At 40.6% G+C, this 13653-nt stretch overlaps 1 long non-coding RNA gene across 2 annotated transcripts in view; it reads left to right on the top strand.

The window, feature by feature from the left end:
- LOC125639993 (uncharacterized) overlaps window positions 1–9652 on the top strand; it is a 69352-nt gene extending 59700 nt beyond the window's left edge. For both annotated transcript variants that reach the window (XR_012669399.1, XR_012669398.1), the window contains one exon: window positions 7058–9652. This is a non-coding gene — a long non-coding RNA (uncharacterized LOC125639993). The remainder of the gene's footprint in view (window positions 1–7057) is intronic.
- The last annotated feature ends 4001 nt before the right edge of the window (window positions 9653–13653 follow it).

Raw genomic sequence — 13653 nt, 5'->3', positions numbered from 1 at the left:
TTTGCTGCTGCAGTGTAGTACAGACTGCAGGTTACTGTCTTGCTCCTCAGAAGTATTTCCAAACATGATAATATCATCCAGATAGCACTGAACTCCATGTTGATTCTTCAGAATCAATTACAACATTTTTTGGAAGGCACTTGGGGCAGATGTGAGACCGTATGGAACATGTTTAAAACAAAATAGTCCCTCATGTGTAATAAATGCTGTGAGGTCTCTGCTATCTTCAGCTTCCCTGACTGAAAATGGTAAGCCGTAACTTCTGTCATACAGGCATCACATTATTCTGCATTTTAACTTTATGCAGAAACCCATAAGCACAGCTGAGTTTGTCATAAATATAAAGGGAAGGGTAAACATCTTTAAAATCCCTCCTGGCCAGAGGAAAAATCCTTTCACCTGTAAAGGGTTAAGAAGCTAGGATAACCTCGCTGGAACCTGACCAAAATGACCAATGAGGAGACAAGATACTTTCAAAAGCTGGGGGGAGGGAGAAAACAAAGCTCTGTCTGTCTGTCTGTGTGATGCTTTTGCCGGGAACAGAACAGGAAAGGAGTCTTAAAATTTAGTAAGTAATCCTGCTAGATATGCGTTAGATTATGACTTCTTTAAATGGCTGAGGAAATAAGCTGTGCTGAATAGAATGGATATTCTTGTCTGTGTGTCTTTTTGTAACTTAAGGTTTTGCCTAGAGGGATTCTCTATGTTTTGAATCTAATTACCCTGTAAGGTATTCACCATCCTGATTTTACAGAGGTGATTCTTTTTATTGTTACTTCTATTAAAATTCTTCTTTTCAAGAACTGAATGCTTTTTTCATTGTTCTTAAGATCCAAGGGTTTGGGTCTGTGGTCACCTATGCAAATTGGTGAGGATTTTTACCAAACCTTCCCCAGGAAGTGGAGTGCAAGGGTTGGGAGGATTTTGGGGGAAAGATGTTTCCAAACAGGCTCTTTCCTAATAAAATAAACCCGGATAAAACGTTTGGTGGTGGCAGTGGAAGACCCAGGGCAAAGGGTAAAATAGTTTGTACCTTGGGGAAGTTTTAACCTAAGCTGGTAAAAGTAAGCTTAGGAGGTTTTCATGCAGGTCCCCACATCTGTACCCTAGAGTTCAGAGTGGGGAAGGGACCTTGACAGAGTTTCTCCTCAACCTGGTGTTGGGTCCCAGCTGAAACTGGTGTCTGTACCGCAAGAATGCTTGGTGAGAAAGATCGATTCATCCATTAAATATCCTGAGATTTAAAGCAGCCAATAAATCTCTACCAAGGATAGGAGTGCCTTTGTGGACAATGTAGAACTCTGCAGTTACACAGCAATCACCAAGTAACAATTGCTGGCAGGCAGCCATGTACTGGAACATGTTTTTTCAATTAGCACACCAAGTGAAGTTTGGGTTCAGTAAGAGGCACATCTTTAAAGTAATGCAAATAGATGGAATCAGGTAGTATAGATACTGCTGAGCCAGTGTCCAACATTAGCCGAATAGAGTGTGATTTGCCTGAGGGTATGGTGGAAACATTTACAGTGCATTTTATTTGTTCTGGAATATGTGCAGTAGTGATTTTGTCCACGCTCAGCACAGTAACATCTAGTATTGTAACTGCATGCACCTGTTGATTGAACTGGCTGCTGCGACATACTTTAGCAAAATGCCCAATCTTTTTGCAATGATTGCAATGAGCTACTTTTGCCGGACATCCTGTGTAGCTTGCAAGGTGTTGTGGGGATCCACAGTGAAAGGATGCTTTTACTGTATTTTGAATTTGCTCATTCGGTGCCTCTTGTATCCATGCTCATTATTTTGGCTTCAGCTGTAGCTGACTCAATCTGAGTAGCAATGGGTATTGCTTTTTCTAGTGTAAGTTGTGGTTCTAGAAGTAAGCATTCTCTTACACGAAGCATGGTTGTTTTCTCAATGAGCTGGTCTCTAATCATCTCATCTGCCATATTCCCAAAGTCACAAGTTACAATCCGACTCCTCAGGTAAGCAATATACTGCATTATAGTCTCCCCCATTTTCTGCTCACGCTGGAGAAATCTGTAGCGATTAACTACTACATTCACTTTTGGCACAAAAAAGTTCTTTAATGCAGTGAGTGCAGTCTCATATTTATCATCTGCAAGGCGAAAAGTGTAAATATACGCTGCCCTTCTGCTCCAAGGCAGTGGATTAGCAGAGCACGCTTTCTTACTTCAGAAATCTCTGTAGCACTGATTGCAAGCAGATAAGTCTCAAACATGTAGATCCAGGCAATAAAAGCAATTGGAGGCTCAACTGGGCTTTGGAGAAAGAAAACAGGTGGGTTCAGAGGCAGAAGATCCATCCTCATCACCAAGATGTTGTAGCAACCATGCAAGGTACTAACAAACTTCAACAGGACTTTATTTTTTAAAGTGGAAACCTCTTTACCAAGCTGGTGCTGCACCCTCGGTAGCTCTCACCCCACCTCCTCAACTTCCCCCCCCCCCATCCTTCCTGTTTCCTGTCCTTTCAGACTCCCAACAGCCAGTGCTCCCAGTTCTAATAATTACAAGCAGCACATACACACCACACCCTGCTATAACTTCAGCTCTATACACGCCCTTCCATTTTTTTATAAGCCTCCTAAAAATCAAACAAACAGCATTGGAATGGGGTTTACCCCCGACATGCTGTGAAAAGGTTGAGATGAGCCTGAGAAGCCCATGAACCAGCCTGGGTATGCCTGGAGGGTGGGCCAGGCCTAATTAAAGATAAAGCCCAGCATGGGGGAGGGTGGAAGGGGAAGCAGGTTTTTTGTTTGCTTGTTTTCTCATAAAGAGCTGGGTGAGTCCAACTGGAGTGGGGAGACCCACTGGAAAGTTCCCTCTCTCTGGCAAGCAACCTGAAAGAAGGTTGAAAATGAGAGAGTGCAAACAGGCTTCTGCAGGAGTGAGCAGGAGGCCTGACTAGAGACAGGGACCATGAGGAGCTGTAGCCAGCCTGAACCCCTGAGTGAGGGGAGGAGTGGTGGGGTTGATGAAAGCATGGAAACCTATGGCTAGCCAGGACAGTCTAGAAAGAGCAGCAGAGGCATGCCTGAGTGACATGGCTGCCCGCTGAGTCCAGCCATACCGAAGGTTTGGTTATGTATACATTACATTAGGACTCTGGTAAAGGACTCTGTAAAGCAGCCTGACCGGAAGGCCAGGACACCCCTGTGGCAGGAGTAGGCTGACAGACTGTGTGTGTGAGTGCGTGGGTGCACATCTGACCACAAGGGGATGTATTGGGGTGGCAACTTTGCTACAAGCATAATAATATGGTGTCAGAGGCAATATTTCCACTCAAATATTAACAGTTCAATAAAAGTTCCACCAGTCAGACAGAATTCTCATCACATTAATTTTTTCTCTTTGAAATAATTAATCTTAATCACCAAACAGATTTGAGCTCAATCTGACTAAAATGTGAACATATGAAGGAATTTTTGTGGTTCTTAATTGTTACAGCAATGTCTCCCAAGCACCCTAGGACATTAAATTGGGCTGAAATCCTCAGTGATGTAAATTACTTACCAGATGTACCATGTAGCAAAGAGTTGCTTTCTTCTAACATTGAAGAAGGAACTTCATTAAAATAAGGAAAACAATATTACCCCTAAAGCTACTCTGCATTTCTCTCTGCTTCACAGCAGTGCTTCTGCCTACTCCCTTCCTGATACATCCAGTTTCTAACTTGCATACTGCGAGGGTATTTCTTTAAAAATCTAAGTCTCAAAGGAATCTAACTTCAATCAATTTGGAATTCATTAGTAGTACAAAAGGAGCATCATTCCTCTTAGGGCCAGCCTACAAACAGGTTTTTGTACCACTCTGACTGTATTGGTTGAGAAACTCACACATTTACAGGAATAAGCTTTACCAAGACATGCACCTTGATCTTAGTCTTGAGAGTTATTCTGATTTAATCTGTTTAGAAACCTAGTTAGAAATATAGTTAAAACGGTACAACATCTCTGAAGGGTAGATACAGTTACACCAGTATGAAGGAGCATATCTCCATAAAGCTTATCACTGTAAATGTAGTTTTTAAACCAGACCAGTAATTTAAAAACTGTGTAGCCACGCCTTTAATTATACATCAGATAAGAGAGAGTCTCGGTGGAAAAGGGGTGTGGTCATTCAAACTAAGGTGTTCTAGGAGTGTCGAGGGGAAAGACACAGGAGGGAAATTCATTGGTCGTGCAAGCAGTTGAATAGTATCTAACAGGATAAAGTAACTCTTCTCCTCCCAACACACTTCTTAAATTATTTATACCAACCCTATGGGAAACCTCCCTAATACTCCTGACAGAATAAAAAAGGTGCCATATGAGATTCCACTTTTGTGGGGGAGGAGCTGTAGGAAGAACAACCAGCATTTCAACAGGGTGATATAAGTTTTTATAAAACTTATATAATGAATGTTTAATATCATTTATAAGAATCTTATTTTATAAGCTATATGTTCATATGTAACTGAAGGAACGTTAACTTTATAATTTTTAGCATGGATTCTATATTCTGGAAAAACATGATATCTGTATATTTTTACATCAGGTTAATATGTAAATACTGTACTATGGATGTATTGTACAAAATACATGGTTCCATAGACATTTTTTTAATAATAGTCCTTTATATTTTAAGTATTATAAAGGTTTCTATTTTGTAATATTTAAGTATGATTTTAATATCCCCCAAATATTTGTAACATTATTTGATATCTACTAAAATTTTGTTTCATTTTCCCATATGGGACTGTAAGCAAGTGTTATTCCCACTTTGAGTCTCTCTAATATATTTCTTCTTTTTGACTGCTCATGGAGGGACCTTCCAGATGTTCAAGAAAAAGAAGGCACTGAGATGTGCGCTTCGGTACTCAGATCACACTCCCTCTTTCTTAGTGTTCCTGGTGCTCAAGCAAAGGCATGGGGGGCAAATCCCTTTGGAATTTGGGAAGAGATTAGAGTGTAATGACTCCATTTTTGAACACTACACTCTGATTCAGCAGCTCCTTTGGCTTCTGTACTTGGGGTGGTTTGAATTTCCCAGTGGTGTGAGTTTTGGCAAATGTGTACGGTAACTGTTAATAGTGAAGCCTAGGCGATGTTCAGAAGCGGTCTAAATTTAATCTGCAGTGTGACACGAATAAACAAAGGATATTGAGCTCACAAGGTAAAGTCTGCAAGCTGAGTCATCAAGGGTAGACATAGAAGGGCTTATTCTTCATGGCTTATCCCCTTGGGAAATAGCTTGTAGCAGTTTCTGTGCAAATTCGTTGTACAAAAGTGAAATTGGAAAGCTGTGTGATTAACTAATGAAAGATCAGGCTTTCCAGCCTGGTAGGGATGACTATGGTACATCCAGCTCCATACAGTAAGGACTCCTCCTGAATAGGGGGCTGTGCTGAGCTCCACTGGGGAGCAAAGCTCCAGAAGGAGCCTCGCTGCTGTTAACTGAGTACAGCTTCAGCTAGGGCATCTATTCAAAGTGCTTTGCTTGGGACAGTGGTGTGGAGTTCAGCCACTTCCCCTTTCTACCTCTCCCCACCACCAAAATATCCTGCAGAGAAGCTTGTGCGTGGTGCAGCGATGAAGGGAGGGCCATGGGGACAGGATGGGGCAGAAAGGGACATTTTCATCCCACTCACTGAAGTAGAGGAGGCAGTGTGACCCAGCTGTTTTATGTTTGATTACCTATGGTGAAATCAGTGCAGAACAGATCAGAGAGACATGACCCTCTCCCCGCCCCCCACAGAGCTTACATTCAGATGAATCCATTACAGTGTTGCCAACTCTCATGATATTTGGTACTTTTCTTAGAGCTCCAGGTCCTGTACTTGTGTGAGAATCTCAGCTTTCATTTAAAATACAAATAAAAAAAGGAAAAATGTAACCCTCTTCGTTGTAGAGGAAAGCTTACAAATGCTTCAAAAGCCAAAAGGCAATTAAAAAGAACCCAAGAAGTATTTTTAAATCTTATGATTCTGGGGGGGCCTTGAGTCATAATTTCCCAGCCCTTGGTTTTGATAATACTGATGTAGGTACAAGGGTCTGCTTAGGTAGATACAGTGAAAGGATCAGGGCCTATTTTAGATGATCTATTTCTGACTCCTAAACACCCAGCAGAAGTCAGCCTTAATATAGCACACTCTTAAAACAAACAAGCAAGCAAAACCATATGGCTTTCTTTGCTGGAGTATCATCGAAATGTATCATGAAAAAAGTACATTTTGCTGTATGATTTGGAGGAGACAAAATGTTTATTTGCCATGAATACAATGTGATTTTAATAGTAAGATTATTTTTTTTATTCATGCTGCTGTATTTAATTTCTGGTCTCCAATGTTCTTCAGATCCACTCAAGTTGAGTTTGCAAGCACAACAATACAAAAGTTTTTGTTTTTGTTTTAGCAACAGTGAAATGTCATAAGATGGCACAATGAAAGATTTTACGATATTTCTTTAACTGCACACTACGCAGCATAGCTCAGGTTAACTACACCAAGCCAAAGGTGGAACAGAAGGCCAGTGTGTTTGTATGCACTACTGTTAAGAAAGACATAGGATTATTGTACTATCCTATTAGGATATGCTTTCTGACATTTAAGACTGAAAGGTACTAGACGAATTGCAACACTGACTGCACATACAAAGTTCTGTAGCCAGAGCACAAGTGTGGAAGGGATGCTTTTCTACAGTAATGCTGCAGATGAAAGCCAGCTCAAAATAAGAATGATTGTTTGCTCCATTCGACCTTAACTCTGTTTGGTAATATATTTTTCATTATTATTATTTTAGTTATATAGTCATACAATGAAATTGCTAACATGGGACCATTCTTAAGACAGCAGTATTTAAATGTCAAGACTCTTTATTGTTCAGGTTTTCTGGGTGATTATTATTATAATTTTAGGGAAATGAGTGTCTGATGTACACATTTAATGTACACACTGCTTTGGATGCACTTCCTTTGCCTTCATCTTCCTGCCCTATGTTACTATTGGTCAGGTGCCTCCATGCTGTACTTCATTTTTTGTTTTTTTCTTCCAGTCCGTTAAAAAAGGGGTGATGTCTCACTCATGCACCATGAAGATAGACAATCACACCTTGGAATTGTGCAATTCACCCAGGACCTTGTCCCAACAATAGACGGGCAAAGCTATTCTGAAGATAATGAAGGAAGAGACAATAGACTGTCAAGGAAGAGCTGCACTGGCAATGATGAAAGCAAGGAAGGTGGTGGAACTACCATGAATGAGACAAGAACTAGGATACTTTGGAATGAAAGGAATCAGTGGATTTATTCATTGGAGGTACGTGGAACCTTGCAGGATTGGGACATTAGCTATGACTTGACTTCCTTCAAAGGAATAAGGGGCCCACCATAGCTCACAGTTGCCTGTTATTAGGGTATTTCCTTATTCTGAAAGGAAATAATGAACAGTGTAAAATCTTTACTACTTCTCCTATTGAAATCAATGGGGTTTTGCTCTGGATTTCAGTGGGACCCGGCTCAGGCCTTTCACTTGTAATTAATTCTCTGTCTTTATTGATATTTATTGCTAATAACGCTCTAACATGTCATATGTAGAATTGTGTTGTATTTAGGGTGACCAGATGTCCCAATATTATTAGGACCATCCTGATATTAGGGGTTTGTCTTGTATACAAAACTATAGTCCCCCTCCCCTCCCGAAAAAAAAGTGTCCCAATTTTTCAGAACTGCTGTATTGTATCGATTATTTTAAGACCCTGAGCTAAATTCATCCCCGATTAATGCCAAATAATATGTCATCTAAATAGTTGTAACACTACTTCCTATGTGAACAAGTGGTTGGATTGAAAACATTACAACAAATTGGGATATAATACAATTTTCATGTGTCTCCTTAATACTGTTAATATCACAGACTTAAATGAAGCAGGGTTTCATGCCTACCATCTAGATGACATTCATTAATTCCAGGGTCCTTGTCATTCCGAATCAGGTTCAGCACTGAAACCCCAGAGCTCAGGAAAAGCAAGGTGACTGTCTTGTTAGAAAAATCGCTTGGGGCATGAGGGTGATTATCAGCCTTTGAAGGGCAGCCTAGTTCCTTAGAGAATCTAGAAGAGTATCATACTTAGGGCCTTACCAGACTTCTCGAGGTATTAGTCACAAATGTGCCTTTGCAAGCTTTGTAGCCAATGTAAACATCTTTCTGATCAGAACTTTCAAATCAAGATATCTTAGTGCATTTCTTGATAGAGAGTGACAGCTTCATGTTATCTGATTATTCTACTGAAGATATTATTTGACAAGCACACAGGGTAGAATCTGCTACCAAGGCAGGTCTTGGAAGCAATCCTGTTAGTAAGTTTTATGAGGCATCTTCAGGCTGCTTAACCTTTTGTAGGATATTTAGGCTGTGGATGGGGGAAAGAGGTATTCACAATGTAAACATTTAGCATCCAATGCACTTATATGGGACTTTACCTTGGGGAAGCAAGGGAAGGTATGGATGCAACTGGCAGGGCCATGACCCATATTATTTTCCATACTGATGTTGTAGAATCTATTAACATTAAGGCTTTAGGTCAAGGGCAGTATTTTCAAAAATTAATGAGAGCAGCTGGGTGTTCAGCACTTTTTGAAAAATAGGCTCTTTAGATGCCTACATATGGATTTAGGAGCCGAGCATTAGATTTGAAAATTTTTGCCAGAAGGCCTGAAAAATTAATATCAGGCATATGACATTGCTTCTTTTTACTCTAAGACGCTTTGCTGTGATTAATAATACAGAATTAGAGAAAGGTGGAATCATATAGGTCTATACTCTTCACTGTCATCGTGTGTGTGTGTGGGGGGGAGCTGGGGAGAGGAAGCTGCAATCAATGAGATTACAAAGTGTGTAAATTAGAGGAGAACTGGCCCACAAATCAGATCTTGCAAACAGTAGTAATGCTTTCCTGAGTTGTCCCAAAATTCATCTCCAGATTGCAATTTTTGCTGTTTTGTATTTGGAGATAAATGGAGAGTCCTTGAAAGAGAAATTTTACCTCCATATAATTTTGAGAAATATAAACTTCAATAAATTAGACTATTTCTAAAGATGAAAGCTAGTTGACAACATGTTTTCCTGTCCAGTCATTTAAACATTTCCAAGCTAGCTACCACATTTCTGGGACTTTTTTCCAAGATCAAGCTTCAGTTCAACTTTCTTCTTGCCTTCTTCAGTAAGAGCCTCTGCTGCCTTATTGCCTGTAAAATCCACGGTATGGGAGTTCTTTTAGCTGCTATAATTTTGATTATGTACCAACAAGACTCTTCTACAGTATGTTCGTATCAGAGAAATATTTCTCTCCTGCCAATGAAAATTTGAAGAGCTAAGTCTAATTCTTCAAGTTAGTGTAATGTTCAATGATCCAATGCAGTTCAAAGCAAACTATAAATGAATTCCAGAAGTGAGAGATTGTTTTCAGAGCATTATATTTCCTTAATGTATATATAACCTTACATCCATCTTTGAGTTCTAAGAAAAGTGTTTTTTGTTTTGTTTTTTTGGTGGTGGTGATCTTCCTTGCCATTAAACACATAGCTGCATGTACAATACTTGGTGTAAAATCATGGAAACATACTGCTTAATAAATACTGTGTGTAGTGATGATTTTCGTTTATCTCTTTCAAACAACAGTGAAGAGAGAAAACTGCAATGTGCTAAAGAGTTTTCCATTTCATAGGCTTGCTTGCTATAATACTTAAGGAGATTACTCCTGTAACCAGAGTGCTACATCAGTTGTTCACATATAATCATGCCTAGGAGATTTATCTGACTGAATTTCTTTATCAAATTGTGTGTGTCTCTGCCTTTATGCTGACCTTCCACAAGAGCTAATCTGTATCAAGTTAAGACAGGGTCCCGCAGGGTCAAAAAGAATCTCCAGTGTTTTAGGTTGTTTTTGAAAACTACATGAAAGATACATTAAGGACAACATTCTACAATAGACTTGCAAGGACCTAAGCAAATGTTATGTCCTTAAGGTGACTTTTTTGGGGGTGGGAGGAATGGGTAGAGAGAGGATGTTCTTCCAAAAGAGTATTGAAACTGACACTTTAGTCAAAACTGAGTTTAAAACAGAGGAACAGAAGCTGCATAAGCAATGAATTATCCCTTTAACATATTTGAATAGCTTACTAGAGAAGATCTTATGCATCCGATGAAGTGGGCTGTAGCCCACGAAAGTTTATGCTCTAATAAATGTGTTAGTCTCTAACGTGCCACAAGTCCCCCTTTTCTTTTTGCAGATACAGACTAACACGACTGTTATGACTGTTCACAGAAAAAAATAGAGTAATTGGCGTGAGTAACCACTTGGTGTCATCCAGGAGCTGCAAAATTAAGCTAAAAGGCATTTATAAAACCTTGTCTCTTAAAGAAAGTGATTTAGACATAACAAGTCCAGAGAGTTTGACACATTTTTATTCTTCAGGGTTTTTTCTTCAGTTCTCTACAAAACTTTGCTAAGTTTTTTTTTTCCTAGGGTCATGCATCATCTGTTTAAAGAAATTTTCTGACAGAATACTTAAGCTGATTTCTCTTTCTCCTTGACTGAAACAGAGAGCTGCAAATTTGACAAGAAATTGAACCATATTCATCCTTGGTGTGACTGCATTCATTTCAATGGAGTTACATAGAGATTAATTTGACTCAAAGTCTTTCTCAATATTGTACATGAAAACACATGGGAAGTTTTTTAAAATGTTTGACCATTGGTTTTACTTGTAAGATCATTTATCTGAGTTATGTTGACTTTGCAGTTTGTTTTTTTCTTTCAATATCAAAACTTTACACAGACCCTTAAATGGGAATTTAACTCTATTTTTCTGCAGTTCTTAAGAAAGCAGAAAAAAATTCCCTCTGGACCAGAGATTTGTGTCAGCAAAAGTTTCAGTTTTGCTGACAGATACTGACTAGCAGAAAATATGCCCTCACCTCTACTGCTGAGCATGGTTCACTCATTGTGAATCAGTCTGAAAAGGGATTGAAATCTTCTCTAATCCTGAAAGAAAAAAGGGAACTTTTTAGGCTAATCCTGATTCTGGAACACTGAACAACTATGAATACCGGAGCAAAAATGACTTTAACCCAGCTCTAGAGCAGGATAATTTTGTTGTCCATTGTCACTGGTTGTTAATGAAATAAAGGTCATCAAAGCATACCTGTGGGCATTTCCTGAGGCCTTTATAAAAGGATGAGTTCCATGTTGCTACCTACCGTGCCCTTTTAGAAAGGAGACACACCTTTTTTTTGTACCAGTATGTCCCAGGTGGGGCTGTTCCTGTGGAGCCAAGTGTGGTGCTGCCTTAGTCCCCAAGTCATGGCTGCCTCCTTGTGGCAGGGTGGCTAACAAAACTCAGAGTTTGTGTGTTTAAAGGCACATGCATCCTGACAAACCTCAAAGGCATCTGCACAGTTGCAACACTTCAGGCAAGGCCCTGACCTGGCCCTGGGGTTCTGGGCTGGCATTGAGCTGCTCCTCCTCTAACCCAGCCTCACCCTGCACTGCCCCTGCAAAGACACAGGCATGCCTGGTAGCTCCTGACTGGTTAGTGTTTCCTCCAGCCTCCGAAAGACTGTCTCTTTGGTAGCGGTAGGAGTGGCTTTTCCTTGAGTAGCAGGGAAGTGTCAGGGTGCCCCAGTAGGGGAAAGAGAAGGCTGACAGACTCTATCACATAGTGCAGAGGTTTTCAAATTGTGGGGCACCCCTGCCCCCCCTCAAGGAATAGTTGAGTGGGCGAGTGACAATGCCAAGCAGCTCAGGCCAGCCCCATGAAACGGGATTCAGGGAGGGACCATCCCCTCCACCCCTGACTCACCTCAGCAAGGGTGAGTGTCCGATTTCTGCTCTTGGCAGCCTCCGTGCCCAGTGCTGGCTCCACCTCCATCGTACACACCTTTCCCCACCTTGAAAACCCAAGAGGGGAGGGGTAGGTATTGGCTCTGCCCTAAGAGTGCAGCCTGCCAGCAAGGCTAAGGGCAGCCAGCTGCTGAGGTAATTTAATTTAATTTGAGGTAATTTAATTAAAGTTGTGTTAAGTCTACGAGTAGGCTGTCAAGCATACTTTTGCATGTGTCTATTTTTGTCTGGGTGTGGGGGTGGGGGAGAGGAAGGGGGTGTAACCAAAAATTTGTAATTCAAAGTGGGAGACTCAGCTCAAAAAGTTTGAAAACCACTGACATAGGGTGATTTCCCCTGCCCAAAATAGTTATACCAGTACAACACCTCATGTGTATCCAGTTATGCTGGTATAAAGCTGCCTTATACTGGTACCGCTAATTTCCCTTCCAGTATGGGAATAGCTATACTGTTCTAAAGCATCTTTGTACAGATATAACTGTACTCACACTTGGGGGATTATAACTGTGCCAGGATAGTTAAAGCAGTCCAATTTATGTCTGTAGACAAGTCCTAAAAAGTGGATGTCAGTGGAGGGCATGAGAATCTCAGCTGAATGAAAGCTGTGTTCACCACTGGCAGTTCTACAAACAGCCTTCTGTTTGTATATGTGTGTCTGATGCTTTTATCAAATCCATCCATGATCCAGCGTAGTGCAGGAGAAAGGCAAGACAAAAGCAATTCTGCACAAAATATACAACTCAGAACTGTGGAATGAAAATGAATCAGGACTAATTCCTTTAGAGGAAAGGGAGCTCTTTAATATTTACTCATTGATACAGCATGGCTTAAGCTCTAGTAAAGGAGTCAAATGTTGTATTTGATCATTGTCTACTTTATTTTGTGAAGGAAATATGATTTCAAGAATTCTGTCTCTTGTGTCAAACTTCACAGGGACTAGACTGATGAAACTTGAAGGAACCTTCAATGTGGCAGTGACTAAGGCTGTGTATTTTATATGGATGGTGCAAAAATGCTGTCATTTCTCTTCACTCTTTGGCTGAATTCCAGCTATATCTAGTTCAAATATTTCTGACCTGCAAAAACCCCTGGAAACACCGGTTCCTGCTGGAGTGGCTATCGCCTACCACCCTTCCCTACTTCCTGCTGGACCTATTCTTTGTTACTACCTCCTCAGGCTCCTTCCCATTAGATTGGCTTTCCTGGGCTCAGCACATCCGATGAAGTGAGCTGTAGCTCACGAAAGCTTATGCTCAAATAAATTGGTTAGTCTCTAAGGTGCCACAAGTACTCCTTTCCTTTTTGCGAATACAGACTAACACGGCTGTTACTCTGAAACCTGGGCTCTTGGTTTTCCCTCCCTGATCTCTCCCACTGAGCCATCCTCCTGTGGCTACTTTTCTTTGACCCTGGCTCCCCCTCCTGGCAGGCCCACATCGTTACCATGCAATTCACAATATTTTCCCACAGCATGTCCATGAAATTGGAAAGTATTTGCTGTGAAAAATACTTTGCCTCTGTGTCTATAGGTTCCTGCACCTGCAATATATTTACAACAGGCTGCAAGTTTGGGTTGTGTTGTCATCTGAAACTTTCACAGATTCCACCTTGCATAAAACGTATAAAAAAGAAGAGTATGTACAGAGCATATAAATTAACACATTGGGTTTAAATTCAAGGATTTTGCACTTACTTGGTCATTCTCATAAGTATGCTGAGAGACCTATTGTGAAGCACTGTCATTTGTA

The sequence above is a fragment of the Caretta caretta genome, chromosome 7 (genome assembly GCF_965140235.1).
Source record: "Caretta caretta isolate rCarCar2 chromosome 7, rCarCar1.hap1, whole genome shotgun sequence".
Lineage (NCBI taxonomy): Eukaryota > Metazoa > Chordata > Testudines > Cheloniidae > Caretta > Caretta caretta.
This window is presented reverse-complemented; position numbering and strand designations above follow the sequence as displayed.